Source organism: Rattus norvegicus, chromosome 3 (assembly GCF_021556685.1).
Source record: "Rattus norvegicus strain SHRSP/BbbUtx chromosome 3, alternate assembly SHRSP_T2T, whole genome shotgun sequence".
NCBI lineage: Eukaryota > Metazoa > Chordata > Mammalia > Rodentia > Muridae > Rattus > Rattus norvegicus.
Window position 1 is genome coordinate 2,289,469 of NC_141536.1, and position 21,630 is coordinate 2,311,098.

At 47.2% G+C, this 21,630-nt stretch overlaps 2 non-coding genes and 2 pseudogenes across 2 annotated transcripts; 2 read left to right on the forward strand and 2 right to left on the reverse strand.

The window, feature by feature from the left end:
* Nucleotides 1-4,230: 4,230 nt before the first annotated feature.
* LOC147995348 (18S ribosomal RNA) lies at nucleotides 4,231-5,166 on the forward strand (annotated as a pseudogene; the record flags this gene model as incomplete).
* A 1,064-nt stretch (nucleotides 5,167-6,230) lies between these two features.
* On the forward strand, nucleotides 6,231-6,383 carry LOC120101968 (5.8S ribosomal RNA). The gene has a single exon (XR_015685099.1). It is a non-coding gene; the product is annotated as a 5.8S ribosomal RNA (ribosomal RNA).
* Nucleotides 6,384-18,731: 12,348 nt separating this feature from the next.
* LOC148006394 (5.8S ribosomal RNA) lies at nucleotides 18,732-18,884 on the reverse strand. Its single transcript, XR_015685108.1, has one exon. It is a non-coding gene; the product is annotated as a 5.8S ribosomal RNA (ribosomal RNA).
* Nucleotides 18,885-19,948: 1,064 nt separating this feature from the next.
* On the reverse strand, nucleotides 19,949-20,884 carry LOC148006395 (18S ribosomal RNA; annotated as a pseudogene; the record flags this gene model as incomplete).
* Nucleotides 20,885-21,630: the final 746 nt, after the last annotated feature.

A 21,630-nucleotide genomic window follows, 5' to 3' on the forward strand; every position in this document is an offset into this window, starting at 1 on the left:
TGTCACAAAATCAATACAGTAGAGAGTGACTGAGAATGATACCCAGTATTGACCTTTGACCTCCTTATTCACACCTGTGGACATGCACCTGCAGACACATGTACCCCCACACAAACATGTACACACAAAGTACTGCGACCTTATAAGCAGACTCAAGCCTCTTTAGAAAGTTTCATGTCATTTTTTACCCTGCAACATCTCTCATACAGCACCCTGTTCCTTATTGTTTGCACTTTATCTTTTTTTAGTTGTAGATATATTATGCCCATTGTCTATCATAATGAATTTCATCTTTAAAAATAACCTCAGAATTATTATATTCATTCAGCCTCCTTGTCTTTAGGCACCAGAAATCATTTTTTTTAAACTTATTTTTAGAGGAGACTGGAGAGATGATGGAGAAGTTAAGAACATGTACTACTTTTGAAGAAGACTCATGTTAGATTCAAGGAACAAGATGACTCATAATCACTGGTAATTTCAGTTTCAGGGACCCAATACTCTTCCTTTTCTAGCCTCCACAGGCAACCCTACACATGCAAATACTCACACATAATTTAATAAAGACACACCCCTCACATACACACGTTTACAATTTAAATTGTTTTCTGGCCTTTTTTTTTTTTTTTTTTTACTATGACAAAGAGGGTAAAATTAGTAAATCCACTTCAAATTTCTGAAGGGGAACAACATTTGCCTTCTCAATAGGACACAAACCGCTCCAGATTGAGAGGCATCTAAATCCAACTTGACACAAGTGTCCATCATATACATTAATGTGCCTTTTGAATTGTCTTTTACTTTTCCATAATGGGTACTGCTTACAATTGTGTTGCTGCAGATTTGGTTTTACCACAGGCTTCTTTGATGCTCTGAGCTGTTTTGATTTAAATTTCTTCTCCTCTCTCAATTAGCTTCTCACCCTACATTGTTATTCTATCTTATCATTCATTTTATAACATCCATGCTCCATAAGTTTGAAGAAGATAACAATTGCTGCTTAAAGTGTACTTCTTTTCCTTATAGTCACTCTATTGAAAAAACATAGGCTTTTGCCTTTAATTGTTGTTTTGTTTCTTCGACACAAGCTTTTTCCTTGAGTATAATAATATTGTTTTACTCTTTTAAATTTATCCTTTCCAAGTAAGACAATAAAAAACTTGTGGGGGTGCTTTGTAAATGAATATGAGGATGATCCCTCTTGTCTATATTTTGATGTCTTCTACATTTGAAAAATGAGTGCTGATTCAGCAACTAAATCCTACACATGCAACCACTCTGGAGAGTCCAGTGGAAGTATTCCATGACTCCTGATGGATGTCAGATCCCCTTGGACTCATACACTTGACATTTTTAACTAAACCCTAAACCCAGGTTGTTGGGGTATTTTCTTTCATCCTCTACCTCATATCTCAGAAAGAATGAAGAATATCATATTGGAACAAGTTCACTTGATTCTATTTCACGATGTGACTAAGAAACCTGGAATCTCCTAGTAGTATTCCTGATTTGGTTATAAAGGAGAACATTTTGTTTTATTTCTCTAGTTACATATAGTACATTTCAGTGTAGATGCCTATTCCTCCTACCATGCAAGGAAAGGTCCCTATAAATTCAAGTGATACAAATACAAGTGGTTACACAATTCCACTGTGGAAAAATCTCTGGAATCTACATGCCCCATATTTAAGTTTTTTGATTCATCAATCTGAGTAATACATGTTCATGAGTCTGAACTTATAGTATCCAGGAGTTGTTTAGCTTATCTCTGCAAGACCAAGTTGCCTTCATATGAACTATATATGTATTCTTCTTTTAATTCTCAATATTATGTTCTGTTGCTCTGTAATACTAGGCAGAAATTCCATGTATGTAATTTTTTTCTTGCTTCAGAAATGGGAGAAACGGAACACACATATGTATAGGGATACTTTCTCTAAGTCTGGGTATGTATCAGCTTTACAGAATTCTTACCATATCTCATGTCAATCTATTTCCTTACTTTAATTTATGCATATATTTTAAGTCCTATATTATAGAATTCTCATTTTCTGATTCTTTTAGTTGAGTATTTGCACACATGTGGATGACAGAGTACAATTTATGGCATTCATTTCCTCCTTCCATTATGTATGTCCCGAGGACCAAACCAAGGTTAACTGCCTTGGCAACAAATATCTTTACCTACTGAGCTATTTCACTCTTCCTAGTATATTTCATAATTTATTGTTGCAAGCCCAATTGCTACCCCATGCCAAAAAAGGAATGTTTTCTTGCTGGTGTGTGCTATAATATAAAGCATTTCTTTAGATTAAGTCATTGTCCTCTTTAATACCCTATTATGATACATATAATATCTGTGGGCATGCAGAAACACATATACACACATAATTTCACTGACATACACTGTCGGTGCCCAATGCCCGCACCGACACGGTACCAAGAATTGGGCAAAAGCCTGCGGGATTAAAGAAACACACACACACAGGTTATAATTAGCCATTCTTTTGTAAAATTTTTAATGATATCACTTCAATACACAAGCTTAGAGATATACACCCACAAACTCTCACCTACAAACTATATAGGAAGGTTTTTTATCAACGTGATATAAAACTAGAGATAACTTGGAAGAAGAAATCTTAACTGAGAAAAAACTCTTCATAAGATTGTCCAATGAAAAAGCCTGTGGCCACTTTCTTGATCAATAGTTTTGTTGGAGGGCCCAGCTCACTGTAGCTTGTCCCACTCCTGGGTTTATTGTTCTAGCTTTTATAAAAACACAGGCTGAGCAAGCCATAAACATAGACCAATAAACAATCTTCTTCCCATGTCTTCCCATGTAACATTTCCTGCCTGCTTAATCACTGGGATATCTTCCCACCCTACCTGATGCAACTCGGATTTGTTTTAGTGATTTTGTGTTTTGGACTGATGGCTGCTAATGGGATCATAAAATAAGACTTAAGTTGAATCTTTCAACGTTCTAGAAAATGTGTAGAATAATTTTATTCTAATAGCCTCATCTTTGAGACACAGGCCATCATATATGAAAGGTCAGAAAGACTCTGCCATAAATATAGGCATCCTGAAAGGTTAATTCTTTACAACCAATAGGTCCAGGTAAGAACTAGGTAGATAAATATTAGCAAGATGATTGTACATTGTAAGGTTGGTAGCCATGTTTGAAAGTGTCATATAATTGAGGGCCAGATAAAGTAGTAATTCAAAGAAAAAAGTGACAGAATGTATCACAGATAAAATATGCCCAATTCACATGAGAACAGCTTAGGAATAAGAGAATACACAAGAGTAAAGAGTAAAGAAAGAGAGACAAAAATAGACAAAAGAAAGACAGAGAGAAGTAGAGCAAGAAAGAGAAGTTGTGGTGTGTGGCATGTGTTTACGGAAGTTTTCTGGACATGGTTTTACAGATTCAGGTTCTGAGAGAACAAACTATTCACTGGGGACAACAGAAAAAGCTGGAGAATTAGAAGGATCCAGAAGATTGTAACACATTGTCCAAGTTAATGTGAGTCCAAGTAGAACAACTCATGAAGATGCCAAGAGAAACCATATTGAATCAGTCAACTTGGAAGGTTGGATTACATGGAGGCTAGAAGCTCCTAGTATTAGGTCTATAAATAGTAGAACAGAGGTAAAAAATACTCTGGCCTCAGCCTAAAGGACGTATTTGCATAGCTTGGGGAAGACTCTTACCTCATCACTTTTTCTAAGAAAAGAAAAGTGACATTCACTTAGAAAGACATACAGACACAGACACACATACACAGAGACACAGAAACACACAAACATACAAACATAGAGCGGTGTGGGGAGGGAGGGAAGAAGAGATGGAGGGAAGAAGGGAGAATGCTTGCAATCAACCATTGAGCTGAGAACAAGGTTCCAAAAAGAGGAGTTAGAGAAAGAACTGAAGTAGTTGAAGGGGTTTGCCACCCCATAAGAAGAACAATATCAACCAACCAACCCCCTGCCCTTGATCTTCCATGGACTAAACAACCATCCCAAGAATACACAAGGATGAGCCTATGGCTCCATCTGCATATGAAGCAGAGGATATCCTTTTCAGGCACCAATGGGAGCAAATGCCCTTGGTCCTGTCAAGGCTTGATGCCCCAGTGTAGGGAACTGTCAGAATGGGCAGGTTGGAAGGAGTGAGTGGGTGAGTGAGGAACTGCCCTCAGAACAGGAGGCATGAGGGGAAATAATAGCCGGTTTCTAGAGGGCAAATGAGGAAAGGGGATAATATTTAAAATGTGAATTAAAAAAAATCCCCTCCCCCATTGAAAGAAAAAGAAAGAGAAATAGAGAAAGAAAAAGAAAAACAAATGGGGGTACATAACTAAACAGATGCCAACTGGCGATGCGGCGGCGTTATTCCCATGATAGTCAAGCATCTTCTGGGGAAACCAAAGTCTTTGGGTTCTGGGGGGAGTATGGTTGCAAAGCTGAAACTTAGCGAAATTGACGGAAGGGCACCACCACGAGTGGAGCCTGCAGCTTAATTTGACTCAACACGGGAAACCTCACCCGGCCCGGACACAGACAGGATTGACAGATTGATAGCTCTTTCTGGATTCCGTGGGTGGTGGTGCATGGCCGTTCTTAGATGGTGGAGCGATATGTCTGGTTAATTCAGATAACGAACTAGACTCTGGCATGCTAACTAGTTACGCGACCCCCTGAGCGGTCGGCGTCCCCCAACTTCTTAGAGGGACAAGTGGCGTTCAGCCACCCGAGATTGAGCAATAACAGGTCTGTGATGTCCTTAGATGTCCGGGGCTGCACGAGCGCCACACTGACTGGCTCAGCGTGTGCCTACCCTACAAAGGCAGGCGCGGGTAACCCATTGAACCTCATTTGTGATGGAGATCGGGGATTGCAATTATTCCCCATGAACGAGGAATTCCCAGTAAGTGCCGGTCATAAGCTTGCGTTGATTAAGTCCCTGCCCTTTGTACACCACCCTTCGCTACTACCGATTGGATGGTAAACCACTAAACCACTAAGCCACCTCACTAAACCAAGGCCTGATCGGCCCATGGCCCTGTCGGAGGGCTGAGAAGAAGGTCGAACTTGACTATCTAGAGGAAGTAAAGTCATAACAAGGTTTCTGTAGGTGAACCGGTGGAAGGATCATTAACGGAGAAGGCCGAGGGGTGTCTGGTCCTTTCTCGGGCCTGTGTGAGTACCTCCTCTCACCGGGAGGCGCGTCCCAGTGTCCGGGTCGCATTCGTGGCTTGTGCCGCGGCCGGCCGGCCAAGTGAGCATTTCGGGAAAGGCGGGGGTCGTTATGGAGCGGTGCGGGGAGGGTGTCAGGTCTGGTCGGTCGAGGGACCTCCTCCATTCTCTCTCCCTCGCTCTTCTGCCTACGTCCTTGCCTCCGTGCGCCCACCTCCGCCTCCACCACTGCTCCCTCTGCGGCCAGCACCTCCCTTGCCCGCTGGCCAGTCAAGGCCCTCGGCGTACCAAGGTCATTCTGCCTCTTTCTGGACTGGCTCCCTGATCTCATCTCATGTGCACCCGGAGGGGAGGCATTAAGCGGTGGCCGGGACCCGCTCCCTCTCCTCAGGGCACCTGCCGCCGCCGCTCCGCCACAGCTCTCCCGCTCTGATGGTGCCGGGTGGCTCTGTCGCGTGCAGGGGGTGCCTGTGCCACGGGTGGGCTCTTGCAGCCCGCCCCGCCTTCTGGGGCTCGCGTGTCTGCCCCGCTCCTGTCCGGGTACCTAGCTGTCCTGTTCTGGCGTGGAAGTTTAAAGACCCCCGGTGGGGGGGGGGTTCGCCCTACCACCCGTCGGTGGTCCGCAGGAGGGCTTCCCATTTCCTCCCTCCACCTGGTGCTCCCTGAGACTCAGCGGGCCCTCTCCAGCCGCCGGCTCTTCCAGAGGCGGCGGTCGGGGGGCCGTGTCGCGAGCCCCCTCTGGGTGCTCGTGGGGTCCCGGCCCGAGCACCCGACTTGCCCGCCCATTGGCTGGCCGCCGCCGGGTGCTGGGTTCGCGGCGTCCCATGTCCCGTGTGTCCCGCCTTTCCGTTCCCGACCCTGTCTTATTTTTCTTTTCACATGTATCCTTTAGTTTCCCGCTGGCCGGCCTGAGGTGGAGCCGCCTCGCCGTTGGCCCCTCTCTTCCCGTGCAGCAGGGACAGGCAGGGGAGCTGGTGCCGTTTTTAGCACCCATACGAATCCGCTCACACCCCAGATACTGATATGACTCTTAGCGGTGGATCACTTGGCTCGTGCGTCGATGAAGAACGCAGCTAGCTGCGAGAATTAATGTGAATTGAAGGACACATTGATCATGGACACTAGGAACGCACTTGAGGCCCTGGGTTCCTCCCGGGGCTACACCTGTCTGAGAGGTGCTTGAGGATCAATCGCTGCCACCCCCACCTGAGCTTTCGTGGCCTGGGGGTGGGGGGGCGCCGTGCGGCTGGGACTCTGCTCGCAGGCCCTCTCCCCTCGGCCCTCCATCTCCCGAAGTTCAGACGTGGGCGGCGTCCGGCGGTCGTCCACGCCCGGTGGGTCTGCGTGGGCCTCGATCTCCCCGTCCACCAGCGCCGCGGGCCGGCCACCCTTCTCGTGGCTCATTCCTGCTCGCTCTGCCGCTCCCGCTCCCGTCCTCGCCCGCTCTCCCCACCGTGGGGACACATCGGCGTGGGCCGGTCGGGTGCCTGGGCGCGAGAGGGGCTGTTTCACCCGAGACGGTCATCGCGCCTCCGGTCTGGTGGGAGGCGGGCCCAGCCCACTGGGTCTGTGCATCCGCTGCCGCCACGCTCCCGCCAGTGCGCGCAGAGAGAACAACCGGCGAGGGTCGGACTGGGGGTGGGGGGATACCGCACCCGCCAGGGCCGTTCTCAGGTACCTCTCCTCACCCCCTCCCTCTTGTGGGGGCGGTCCGCTCGGGCGCCAGCTGGCGTGACGCTGCGGCGTCCGTGCGCTGACGTGACTTGTCCCCGGGATGTGGGAGCTGGCCGGGGTAGAGAGGTCGCAGGCCCTCCTTTCCTCCTTCCCCTCTCGACCGCGACCTCAGATCAGACGTGGCGACCCACTGAATTTAAGCATATTAGTCAGCAGAGGAAAAGAAACTAACCAGGATTCCCTCAGTAATGGCGAGTGAACAGGGAAGAGACCAGAGCCAAATCTCTGCCACGTGACGTGGCGCGTGAAATGTGGCGTACGGAAGACCCACTCCCCGGCGCCACTCGTGGGGGGCCCAAGTCCTTCTGATCCAGGCCCAGCCCTTGGACGGTGTGAGGCCGGTAGCGGGCCCAGGCACCCCGGGCCCGGATCTTCCCGGAGTCGGGTTGCTTGGGAATGCAGCCCAAAGCGGGTGGTAAACTCCATTTAAGACTAAATACCGGCACGAGACCAATAGCCAACAAGTACAGTAAGGGAAAGTTGAAAAGAACATTGAAGAGAGAGTTCTAGAGGGCATGAAACTGTTAAGAGGTAAATGGGTGTGGTCAGCGCAGTCCGCCCAGAGGATTCAACCCAGAGGCACGCGTTTGGCTGTGCGGTTGATCCCGGCGGATCTTTCCCAGTCCCCGTTCCTCCCGACCTCTCCACCCACGCGTTTTTCTCCCCCCTCCAAGCGTCCCGCCGTCGCTGTCCCCCTTCCTCCCAACAGGGGTGTCGACGGGCGCTCAGGCGGCGGGCACGGGAGCGCAGGTGCGGCCGGGGGTGGGGCTGGTGGGTGACCGCTCCCTCCCCATTCCCCCCCCCCCCCCCCCCCCCGTTCAGTGACTGGCTGCAGCCAGGCGCCCTTCCACCGTGGCAGTGCACGGAAACCGGCTACGGGACCCCTGGGAAGGCCCTACGGGGAAGGTGACTGGGGGAGCGGTGCGGCATCACCCGTGGGCCCCACACCACCCCATCCCGAGTGTTACAGCACATCCTCTCCATACAGAAGACACTGACAGACAGACAGACAGACAGACACACACACACACACACACACACACACAAATACATATTTAAATATTTAAAATGATGTTTAAAAAAAACAGTCTTCCTGTTTAACAGAGGTTTAAAGGGAAGTTGGCTGAAAGAACGTTGTTGTGGTTTTTTATTCTCTTTTTTACCAAATAGGAGGTAGATCTGTTGGCTCTTTTATTAAAAGCCAAAGTATTAAGTGGCGAGCCGATGTTTCAACTTTTCCCATTATGTTCCTTTCACGAACACCAGGGAGTGTTGTTTCTTTGGCTTTTCCTTTTTGAAACAAAATGAAAGGAGCTCTACCAGTTGGCCTAGTTTCCCTGTTCCTTTTCCCTCTGCCACGGTATGCTCGATGAAATAAAGTAAATAAATGAAGATTCTAGTTATTTATTTGTTTGGGAGACCCGAACTCTCTCTCAAGAGATACTTCCATCTCCCCCCTCCACACACACAAGGCCTCCTCCCTGTATGTGGGGGAAGGGGTAGGGGTGGACAGGAGCTAGCTGAGAGGGGGTGGGGTGGGGTGGGGCTGGAGAATGTGCATGTCCCTGAAGGACTGTCCGGGAAATACTGCTGCTGCCCTAGCACACTTTGCTTCAGCGCTGAGCCAGGCGGTGCCTCTTTAGGGGGGGGGGGCAAGTTTTCTGCCTGAAATCAGTGAGTGATGATTTCAGTGTGAATGTCTGATCCCTCGCTGTCCTTTCAGTGCTCTGGCTCGTGGCAAATGACTGAAGAAAACCTCAGTTAGACTCACACCAGGTGTTTGGAAATGGTAATGGAATTGATAGCACACCCTCAAGAGGAAGACTCCCTTTGCTCACTCCCAGCCTCGCCCTGCCAGCTCTGGATTTCTAAGTAAGGCTGAATCTGGACCATATTTACAGGATTTGGCGTTTCTGATTCATGTTTAATGTGTAGTTAAATAAAGCTTGTTGAAGGGCTGGAGAGATGGCTCCGAGGTTAAGAGCACTCACCGCTCTGCTCTTCCAGAGGTCCTGAGTTCCATGCCACAGAAACAACCCTCTCCAAAGGGATATCCCATGTACTCTACTGCCGTGTGTATACGAAAAGGGCTTTAGTGTACTCATATAAATGAAAATAAATAAATAAACCTTTAAAAGAATGAAACAAAAAGAAGCTGGCAAAGAAATTGAGCATCTTAAAATGCCAGGCACGTCTATCCGCTCCTTTTATTTATTTATTTTATTTCATTTATTATATATAAGTACACTGTAGCTGTCTCCAGATACACCAGAAGAGGGTATCAGATCTCTTTACAGATGGTTGTGAGCCACCATGTGGTTGCTGGGAATTGAACTCATGACCTCTGGAGCAGTCTAAGAGCAGTCCAGTGCTCTTAACTGCTGAGCCATCTCTCCAGCCCCACTCCTTTTATTTTATTTTGTGTGTATATCACATAACCACAGAGGTGGTCACCTTTTCTTAACCTCGATAGCCCAACTGGGACAGAATTGCAAACTATCATCTCCCTGTCTCGGAGTGGAGTGGTTGCATACAGGGAGATGGAACATTTGCCGTTAGTAATGTTCTGCTGTCGGTTTTTTTTCCTTTCCTTTTTGGATAGATATCGGGAGCTTTTGTTTGTTTGTTTGTTTGTTTGTTTGTTTGTTTGTTTTTAAAGTACAAATTTTGTTTTCCGTGCAACATTCTGATCATAGTTTCCCATCGCAAAGCTCTTTCCAGATCCTTACTTCCATCCACCACCCCGTTGTATCCCAGGGCTGTCCTTATATGTCTTTAATTTCTTTCTTTATTTCTTCCTTGACCAGGTTATCGTTGAGTAGATTATTGCTTCCTGTTACATTCATATTTGGATGTGAGGTTATGTTTGTGTGCTTTTCTTCTCTTTGTTTTGTTGCCAAGATGATTAGTTACTTGCTTCTTCTAGGGTAGAGCTTGCCTCCTTATGTTGGGCTTTACCATTTATTATCCTTTTTAGTGCTGGATTTACAGAATGATATTGTGTAAATTTGGTTTTGTCATGGAATATCTTGGTTTCTCCATCTATGTTAATTGAGAGTTTAGCAGGATACAGTAACCTGGGCTGGCATTTGTGTTCTCTTAGGGTCTGTATGACATCTGTCCAGGATCTTCCGGCTTTCATAGTCTCTGGGGAAAAGTCTGGTGTGATTCTGATAAGTCTGCCTTTATATGTTACTTGACGTTTCTCCCTTACTGCTTTTAATATTCTTTCTTTATTTTGTGCATTTGGTCTTTTTACTATTATGTGACGGGAGGAGTTTCTTTTCTGGTCCAATCTATTTGGAGTTCTGTAGGCTTCTTGTATGCTTATGGGTATCTCTTTCTTTAGGTTAGGGAAGTTTTCTTCTATGATTTTGTTGAAGATATTTACTGGTCCTTTGAGCTGGGAGTCTTCACTCTCTTCTATACCTATTATCCTTAGGTTTGATCTTCTCATTGAGTCCTGTATTTCCTGTATGTTTTGAACCAGTAGCTTTTTCCAATTTCATTATCTTTGACAGTTGAGTCGATGATTTCTATGGAATCTTCTGCTCCTGAGATTCTCTCTTCTATCTCTTGTATTCTGTTGGTGAAGCTCGTATCTACGGCTCCTTGTCTCTTCTTTTGGTTTTCTATATCCAGGGTTGTTTCCATGTGTTCTTTCTTGATTGCTTCTATTTACATTTTTAATTCCTTCAACTGTTTGATTGTGATTTCCTGGAATTCTTTCAGGGATTTTTGTGATTCCTCTCTGTAGGCTTCTACTTGTTTATTTATGTTTTCCTGTGTTTCTCTAAGGGAGTTCTTCACGTCTTTCTTGAAGTCCTCCAGCATCATGATCAAATATGATTTTGAATCTAGATCTTGCTTTTCTGGTGTGTTTGGATATTCCATGTTTGCTTTGGTGAGAGAATTGGGCTCCGATGATGCCATGTAGTCTTGGTTTCTCTTGCTTGGATTCCTGCGTTTGCCTCTCACCATCAGATTATCTCTAGTGTTACTTTCTTCTTCTATTTCTGAGAGTGGCTAGACTGTCCTATAAGCCTGTGTGTCAGGGGCGCTGTAGACCTGTTTTCCTGTTTTCTTTCAGCCAGTTATGGGAACAGAGTGTTCTGCTTTCGGGCGTGTAGTTTTTCTTATCTACAGGTCTTCAGCTGTTCCTGTGGGCCTGTGTCCTGAGTTCACTAGGTAGGTCACTTGGGGTATGAAGGTTTGTCTTACTTGTGGTCCCGAGGCTCAAGTCTGCTTGTGGGGTGCTGCCTACGAGTTCTCTGCGGGGGTAGCAACCAGGAAGATCTGCGCCACCCTTTCCGGAATCATATGATTTTTTTGGGTAGGATATATACCTTGTGATCTAGACTAATAGATGAATCACAGAAAGGAAATAGGTGGAGGAAGAGTTACCATTAAAGGTTTTTGGGGCCTGGGAATCAGATGCAAGGGACAGAGAGACTACAAGGCCACAGAATATGTTGCTTATCAATTATATTGAGAGGTTACAAAGGGGATGGCAGGTTTGAGGAAAGCAGCCAGTTAGACAGGACTGTGATCTAACACTTCCCTGCTTATGAAAGAAAATTCAAAAGTCACATCCAGCTGGAAAGTCTTATGAATACTATCAATGTGGGGAGCCAGGACTGCCCAAGGCTGTCTGAAAAACCTGGACAAAAGAATAACTGGAACACTAGTTCTATGCCCTTACCCAGGATGAAACTTGTCAAGGCCTGTCTGATGCTGAAGCCAATGTCTTAAAGGAGTCAAGGTTGAGGGAAGAGACTCTTCTCTTAGGTTGTGGTTATCAGTTCTTAGGCAGCTGTAACTGTGGTATCCCATGTTCTTTTCATCAGCATTGTCTGACTTAATCATTTGCTGACTTAGTTGTTCCCTATGTACAACCACCAGTACCCCCAGGACTGCAAATTATAAATATGATTCTACAATTTCTAATAAAGTGCAAATAAATTTCAAGCAATCTTCACAAAAATGTTTACTAACAGCAATCACATTTTAAATCAGACAAACTAAAAATAAATTGAACACCATGTGCTCCAGCTGTATATCCTCGGGACATAACACCAAGACACCAAATTACTACAGAGGTACTTGTACAGTTTCACCCATTGTTGCTTAATTCCCAGCAGGGAGGAAATGCAATTCATATGAATCCTAATGGGGTGACTGCTCTGCTTTTCCTATCATTTATTTTATTATACTGCCACTATGCCATACTCATCGTGCAATCCTTATAGCACAGTCATCTATGACTCCAAGATATAATGTTTGACTATGTAATTGCAAATATTGGAAGAGAAATGAAGTCTTAAACACTGCTATATATTTATTTAAATGTCCCTGTTTGTTTTATTCCTGAGACTGTGCTGCAAAAGGTATATACACACTTCTCCCTCATTTCCTCTGCTGAAGGCTATGTGGCTCAGTTTTAATTCTCATGTGATAAAGTATCAAATTCTCTATACTATTTCAAGAGATGTATCTCTCTTATTCCTTTTCTATTTAAAGAGTCTAAACTGTCCTTATATCAAACTATGCTGTTTATATAACAGGCAAACCCAGAAATATCAACTGTGCTTCAAAAGGTAAGTATGAAAAATACGGTTTTATAGAAATGCTTGTAATGCATCTACTCCTATTTTTATTTTCTGGTCTATTCAGGTGTGTTTTATAATACCCACCTGCAGAGTTATCTATGGAAAATTACAAACAAAAGCAAAAACAGAAAACAATTAAGATCTGTTATCAAATCTTAAGCAAACATTCACAACTCTAGGACTGGGAAATTGCTCAGTGGTTAGAAATATATGGACCTGGTGTGAATATTCAGCATGTGTACATAATGCCAGGCATATGGGATAGCTACACATAACTATTACCTGAGGGCTCACTGACCAGTTCTCCAATCCCACACTAAATTTCTAGTTCAACAAGAGAACGTATGTCAAGAACAGTGAACACCACTAAGGAAGACGCTTGAAATCTTTCTCAAAACTCCAAAAACACATGCACAGATGGGTAAAGCCACACAGTTACAGGCATGTACCACACACTCACATCCACCAACATTCTTACAACACACAACACCACAGATACATAGAAAATGGTTAAGGGACTGCAGGGTAATTCTTTATTTGCTGTTGTCACCCAGCATGTATCTTAGATACTGATAATAACCAAGAAAAGATTAAGCTGGAAGAGAGTTTATCCATAGTTTTAACTTTTCCTTTATTTTAATTAAATTGAAATGCTTTTGTAATTTTACACAAAATACTATATCCAGATTTATGGAATTCTAGAATCACCCAGGACAAAAACTTTTGAGCATGTCTGAGAGAGAGAGACATTAGACTGGAAGAGTTCTAGTGCAAAGGCCCTCCAGCCAGAAGCTGGAACCCAGATGCCCTTCAACAGAGGAATGGATACAGAAAATGTGGCATATTTGCACAATGAAGTACTACTCAGCTTTTAAAAACAATGACTTCATGAAATTCCTAGGCAAATGGATGGAACTAGGAAATATCATCCTGAGTGAATTAACCCAGTTTGTAGATACTAGTCCAAAGCTTGGAATACCCAAGATACAATTCATAGACCATATGATGCTCAAGAAGGATGAAGAACAAAATGTGGACACTTCAGTCCTTCCTAGAAGGGGGAACAAAATACTCAAGAGGGAGGGGAATATAGGGACACAGTGGAGCAGAGACTTAAGGAAAGGCCATGTAGATGCTGCCCCATCTGGGGATCTATCACATATGCAGCCACCAAACCTAGTTAGTATTTGCTGATGCCAAGAAGTCCTTACTGATGGGAGCTTGATGTGGATGTCTCCTGAGAAACTCTGCCAGAACCTCACTGATATAGACAAGCATGCTTGAAGCTAACCATCGGACTCCATGGAACTCCAATGAAGGAGGGAAGGAACAGCTGAAAGGGTTTGCAAACCCATAGGAAGAACAACAATATCAACCAGCTAGACTAACCAGTGCTCCTAGGGATTAAACTACTAACCAAATAGTACTCATGTAAAAGCCTAATGCTTCAGTTGCATATGGAGCAGAGGATGGCATTGTCTGGCATCAATAGAAGGAGAAGTCCTTGGTCCTGTGAATGTTCCTTTCTCCAGTGTAGGGGAAAGGCATGCTATTGAGGTGCAAATGGGTGGATGGGAGGAAAATCATCCTCATGGAAGCAGGGGGTGGGGTGTGGGAGAGTGGGTAACTGGGCAAGGGAATAACATTTGCATTGTAAATATATAAAATATCAAGTTAAAAATGTTACCACTGCTCTTAATAATCCTATATGTTCTTAAAATCCATTTGTCAAAATTCTTACTAAGTCTGTTTTGTTTTCACACATGGACTATGATGGATTAACACCATATCTGGGAATATCTTCTCAATATTAGACATAACATCTGAATATGTGGTTATTTATATCCATTTTTTGTTCTAGAAGAATCCGATGCCAAAGAAAATTTCCTCTTTTTGATTAGCATGGAAATTATATTCAAAATAAGCTAATTAAATAAAGGATACCTGAATGTATACACATTCATATACATATTCATATATATGAATATGTGTGTATATATGTATACATGATGTAGGCCTCCTTCACAGGGCATCTAGGCCTTAACAGTTCTCTCAGGCCTTCATGTTTTACCTAGACCTTTAACAGCCAGCAGCTTTGCCCTCTGAGCAACCAGTCTACAGAGAGAAACCCTGTCTGAAAAACTAGGGGAGGGAGACAAACAGATTAACAGATTGATCGCTCTCTCTCTCTCTCTCTCTCTCTCTCTCTCTCTCTCTCTCTGTGTGTGTGTGTGAGTGTGTGTGTGTGTGTGTGTGTGTTTGTGTGTGTGTGTGTGTGTATGTTCAACTGTGTAGGCACTGGCAAATAAATGTTTGCCCCTCCTCTGTAAGCCAGTCCACCCCAATACTGCCTTTCCTTTTCCTTAGTTTGTTTGGTTTATTCCAAGTTAATTGTATCTGTTTCTTTAATTTCCTCTTCATTTCTTTAGTTGAGTCAGGGGTCTTTGCACATGAGCCCTGGAAATCAGTACCTGGATCAGGTCTGCAGCCTGCTCACGGGGTTCTACCCACATCCACCTCTCAAGTGATGCAATAAAAGACATGTAGCACCACACCTGGTTTCTTTTCACTGTACATTTACTTTAGTTCCAATGTTCATTCAGGTCTGAGAGAGGAGGGAGGGAAGGAGGGAGAGAGACAGAGAGTAACAGAGAAACAGTGACAGAGAGGGAGATTTGTAGGTTATTGTTCCATCTCTTCAATCACTGTCTGTTGTTCGCCATCTTGGCAACCATGCCCCACAACCCTACCTTGGGTAAGATCAAGCATAATGGCAGCAACCATATAATTCCTGCTTAGTCGCACTGAACACTCCAATCATCACTACCTGTGGAGAAATGTAAGGGGGCTCCTCTGTTCTAGAGAATAGTACCCTTGAATGAAATGAGAAGCACAACAAGCATTATTTGTTTTGAAATATAAGATGTGGAAAGAACTACATATGTGGATTTACAGACAGACAGTCAGAGAGACAGAGAGACAGGATGGACAGACAGAGAGACAGGATGGACAGGACAGAACAGGACAGGACAGGAGAAAAAACAAGAACACAAACAAAAACTCAAAATGGAAGTCCGGTACCAAATAGTCTCTGTCTGCACTGTCGCTCTAGTGTTGGTGGTCCAGCTTATAAAAGTTTATACATGGGTGGCTGCGGGAAATGCTACTGGGTGTTCGGTTCAGGTCCAAGATTATTGCGGGTAACTAGACAACAAAGAAAGCAGTTAGACAGACTTCTACAGTGTTTGGTTTCTGAGTGTGTTATCACACAGAAGAACTTAACAGAATATGTAATGAATTCCAGCAGTAACAGCAGAAACAACCAATGAGAAAGTGTCCTTATAATATTAGTAACTGCAACAAAATGGCAGTCTAGCCAGGTAACAGTTCCCTAGCCATTAACTAATCTGACATAGGCCTTCTTCACATTGCATCTAGATAGGCCTTCCTATCTTCCTCTCCAGTGCTGAGACCAAAGTGAGATTGAACGATCCCCGAAGAGAGACCCTTTCTAAAGTCGCGGGAAATCGCGGACCCCAGACACAGAGAGACCATTTTGGATGTAACAAGCAAAGGCGAGGTTTATTACGGAGACCTATTACAGAGATCTCCGGGCCGACATGTATCCCGTGCAGGAGACAGAGGTGTCGACCACGAAACTCAAAAGTCAGAGGGTTATATAGAGAAGGCTAGGGGGTTTTGGCATGGTTACATACAATTGGCTCATTCAAACATAGCAGTGAGAACAAAGCAGAAAGAGTACGTGTTAGAAGTCAGGGGCTTATCAGGGTCTGGAGGACACCTAGTTGAAATATGGCCCTGAGTGAGCTGGGGGGAGATGTCTTCCTGCCAGACGTCCCATGGATCATTCCCATTAACTCAGGCTGGTTCCTGCATTCCTTTTCCTTATCTTTATGGCTTGCCAGTTCTGCCTGGACAGTGTTTCCTGTGCTGCTTTATCTTTATGGCCTGCTAGTCCTGGCTGTAGGGCTTAGCCCTCGGTCTGTGGCCTTTTGGGGTTTATTCCTTTAATTTTGTATCTGTGGCCTTTTGGGGTTTATTCTTTTAATTTTGTATTTCCAAACGTAGAATTCGTATAATTCTCCTTTCAAGATCAAAGTCATGCATCACCATGGGTGCCTTCCTTTTCATTTTTTTCTTTCATCCTAGGAAGTGTGTGTGTGTTTGTGTGTGTGTGTGTGTGTGTGTGTGTGTGTAGAGAGAGAGAGAGAGAGAGAGAGGGAGAGGGAGGGAGGGAGAGAGAGAGAGAGCACGCTTTAGAGAGAGAGCTTTAAAATCAGCATTCAAGACTTTTTTCTTCCTATCCCTATCCCAATCCCCCCAAACCAGCAGTACAGCCACCAGGACCAGAGACAGAGGAAGATGAAATCACTAGTATGAAAAACTAGAGGAGGGAGAAAAACAGATCTCCCTCTCTCTCTCTCTCTCTCTCTCTCTCTCTCTCTCTCTCTCTCTCTCTTCCTCATAATTTGTTAAACTGCTCCTGAAAGGAGAATTATATGAATTCTAGGTTTGGAGATACAAAATTAAAAGAGCTTTGCGATGGGAAACTATGATCAGAATGTTGCACAGAAAACAAAATTTGTACTTTAAAAAACAAACAAACAAACAAACAAACATAAAAAAAAAGCTCCCGATATCTATCCAAAAAGGAAAGGAAAAAAAACCGACAGCAGAACTTTACTAACTGCAAATGTTCCATCTCCCTGTATCCAACCACTCCACTCCAAGATAGGGAGATGAGAGTTTGCACTTCTGTCCCAGTTGGGCTATCGAGGTTAAGAAAAGGGGAACCACCTCTGTGGTTATGTGATACACACACGAAATAAAATAAAAGGCCCCACCCCCGGCCGCACCTGCGCTCCCGTGCCCGCCGCCTGAGCGCCCGTCGACACCCCTGTTGGGAGGAAGGGGGACAGCGACGGTGGGACGCTTGGAGGGGGGAGAAAAACGCGTGGGTGGAGAGGTCGGGAGGAACGGGGACTGGGAAAGATCCGCCGGGATCAACCGCACAGCCAAACGCGTGCCTCTGGGTTGAATCCTCTGGGCGGACTGCGCTGACCACACCCATTTACCTCTTAACAGTTTCATGCCCTCTAGAACTCTCTCTTCAATGTTCTTTTCAACTTTCCCTTACTGTACTTGTTGGCTATTGGTCTCGTGCCGGTATTTAGTCTTAAATGGAGTTTACCACCCGCTTTGGGCTGCATTCCCAAGCAACCCGACTCCGGGAAGATCCGGGCCCGGGGTGCCTGGGCCCGCTAACGGCCTCACACCGTCCAAGGGCTGGGCCTGGATCAGAAGGACTTGGGCCCCCCACGAGTGGCGCCGGGGAGTGGGTCTTCCGTACGCCACATTTCACGCGCCACGTCACGTGGCGGAGATTTGGCTCTGGTCTCTTCCCTGTTCACTCGCCATTACTGAGGGAATCCTGGTTAGTTTCTTTTCCTCTGCTGACTAATATGCTTAAATTCAGTGGGTCGCCACGTCTGATCTGAGGTCGCGGTCGAGAGGGGAAGGAGGAAAGGAGGGCCTGCGACCTCTCTACCCCGGCCAGCTCCCACATCCCGGGGACAAGTCACGTCAGCGCACGGACGCCGCAGCGTCACGCCAGCTGGCGCCCGAGCGGACCGCCCCCACAAGAGGGAGGGGGTGAGGAGAGGTACCTGAGAACGGCCCTGGCGGGTGCGGTATCCCCCCACCCCCAGTCCGACCCTCGCCGGTTGTTCTCTCTGCGCGCACTGGCGGGAGCGTGGCGGCAGCGGATGCACAGACCCAGTGGGCTGGGCCCGCCTCCCACCAGACCGGAGGCGCGATGACCGTCTCGGGTGAAACAGCCCCTCTCGCGCCCAGGCACCCGACCAGCCCACGCCGATGTGTCCCCACGGTGGGGAGAGCGGGCGAGGACGGGAGCGGGAGCGGCAGAGCGAGCAGGAATGAGCCACGAGAAGGGTGGCCGGCCCGCGGCGCTGGTGGACGGGGAGATCGAGGCCCACGCAGACCCACCGGGCGTGGACGACCGCCGGACGCCGCCCACGTCTGAACTTCGGGAGATGGAGGGCCGAGGGGAGAGGGCCTGCGAGCAGAGTCCCAGCCGCACGGCGCCCCCCCACCCCCAGGCCACGAAAGCTCAGGTGGGGGTGGCAGCGATTGATCCTCAAGCACCTCTCAGACAGGTGTAGCCCCGGGAGGAACCCAGGGCCTCAAGTGCGTTCCTAGTGTCCATGATCAATGTGTCCTTCAATTCACATTAATTCTCGCAGCTAGCTGCGTTCTTCATCGACGCACGAGCCAAGTGATCCACCGCTAAGAGTCATATCAGTATCTGGGGTGTGAGCGGATTCGTATGGGTGCTAAAAACGGCACCAGCTCCCCTGCCTGTCCCTGCTGCACGGGAAGAGAGGGGCCAACGGCGAGGCGGCTCCACCTCAGGCCGGCCAGCGGGAAACTAAAGGATACATGTGAAAAGAAAAATAAGACAGGGTCGGGAACGGAAAGGCGGGACACACGGGACATGGGACGCCGCGAACCCAGCACCCGGCGGCGGCCAGCCAATGGGCGGGCAAGTCGGGTGCTCGGGCCGGGACCCCACGAGCACCCAGAGGGGGCTCGCGACACGGCCCCCCGACCGCCGCCTCTGGAAGAGCCGGCGGCTGGAGAGGGCCCGCTGAGTCTCAGGGAGCACCAGGTGGAGGGAGGAAATGGGAAGCCCTCCTGCGGACCACCGACGGGTGGTAGGGCGAACCCCCCCCCCACCGGGGGTCTTTAAACTTCCACGCCAGAACAGGACAGCTAGGTACCCGGACAGGAGCGGGGCAGACACGCGAGCCCCAGAAGGCGGGGCGGGCTGCAAGAGCCCACCCGTGGCACAGGCACCCCCTGCACGCGACAGAGCCACCCGGCACCATCAGAGCGGGAGAGCTGTGGCGGAGCGGCGGCGGCAGGTGCCCTGAGGAGAGGGAGCGGGTCCCGGCCACCGCTTAATGCCTCCCCTCCGGGTGCACATGAGATGAGATCAGGGAGCCAGTCCAGAAAGAGGCAGAATGACCTTGGTACGCCGAGGGCCTTGACTGGCCAGCGGGCAAGGGAGGTGCTGGCCGCAGAGGGAGCAGTGGTGGAGGCGGAGGTGGGCGCACGGAGGCAAGGACGTAGGCAGAAGAGCGAGGGAGAGAGAATGGAGGAGGTCCCTCGACCGACCAGACCTGACACCCTCCCCGCACCGCTCCATAACGACCCCCGCCTTTCCCGAAATGCTCACTTGGCCGGCCGGCCGCGGCACAAGCCACGAATGCGACCCGGACACTGGGACGCGCCTCCCGGTGAGAGGAGGTACTCACACAGGCCCGAGAAAGGACCAGACACCCCTCGGCCTTCTCCGTTAATGATCCTTCCACCGGTTCACCTACAGAAACCTTGTTATGACTTTACTTCCTCTAGATAGTCAAGTTCGACCTTCTTCTCAGCCCTCCGACAGGGCCATGGGCCGATCAGGCCTTGGTTTAGTGAGGTGGCTTAGTGGTTTAGTGGTTTACCATCCAATCGGTAGTAGCGAAGGGTGGTGTACAAAGGGCAGGGACTTAATCAACGCAAGCTTATGACCGGCACTTACTGGGAATTCCTCGTTCATGGGGAATAATTGCAATCCCCGATCTCCATCACAAATGAGGTTCAATGGGTTACCCGCGCCTGCCTTTGTAGGGTAGGCACACGCTGAGCCAGTCAGTGTGGCGCTCGTGCAGCCCCGGACATCTAAGGACATCACAGACCTGTTATTGCTCAATCTCGGGTGGCTGAACGCCACTTGTCCCTCTAAGAAGTTGGGGGACGCCGACCGCTCAGGGGGTCGCGTAACTAGTTAGCATGCCAGAGTCTAGTTCGTTATCTGAATTAACCAGACATATCGCTCCACCATCTAAGAACGGCCATGCACCACCACCCACGGAATCCAGAAAGAGCTATCAATCTGTCAATCCTGTCTGTGTCCGGGCCGGGTGAGGTTTCCCGTGTTGAGTCAAATTAAGCTGCAGGCTCCACTCGTGGTGGTGCCCTTCCGTCAATTTCGCTAAGTTTCAGCTTTGCAACCATACTCCCCCCAGAACCCAAAGACTTTGGTTTCCCCAGAAGATGCTTGACTATCATGGGAATAACGCCGCCGCATCGCCAGTTGGCATCTGTTTAGTTATGTACCCCCATTTGTTTTTCTTTTTCTTTCTCTATTTCTCTTTCTTTTTCTTTCAATGGGGGAGGGGATTTTTTTTAATTCACATTTTAAATATTATCCCCTTTCCTCATTTGCCCTCTAGAAACCGGCTATTATTTCCCCTCATGCCTCCTGTTCTGAGGGCAGTTCCTCACTCACCCACTCACTCCTTCCAACCTGCCCATTCTGACAGTTCCCTACACTGGGGCATCAAGCCTTGACAGGACCAAGGGCATTTGCTCCCATTGGTGCCTGAAAAGGATATCCTCTGCTTCATATGCAGATGGAGCCATAGGCTCATCCTTGTGTATTCTTGGGATGGTTGTTTAGTCCATGGAAGATCAAGGGCAGGGGGTTGGTTGGTTGATATTGTTCTTCTTATGGGGTGGCAAACCCCTTCAACTACTTCAGTTCTTTCTCTAACTCCTCTTTTTGGAACCTTGTTCTCAGCTCAATGGTTGATTGCAAGCATTCTCCCTTCTTCCCTCCATCTCTTCTTCCCTCCCTCCCCACACCGCTCTATGTTTGTATGTTTGTGTGTTTCTGTGTCTCTGTGTATGTGTGTCTGTGTCTGTATGTCTTTCTAAGTGAATGTCACTTTTCTTTTCTTAGAAAAAGTGATGAGGTAAGAGTCTTCCCCAAGCTATGCAAATACGTCCTTTAGGCTGAGGCCAGAGTATTTTTTACCTCTGTTCTACTATTTATAGACCTAATACTAGGAGCTTCTAGCCTCCATGTAATCCAACCTTCCAAGTTGACTGATTCAATATGGTTTCTCTTGGCATCTTCATGAGTTGTTCTACTTGGACTCACATTAACTTGGACAATGTGTTACAATCTTCTGGATCCTTCTAATTCTCC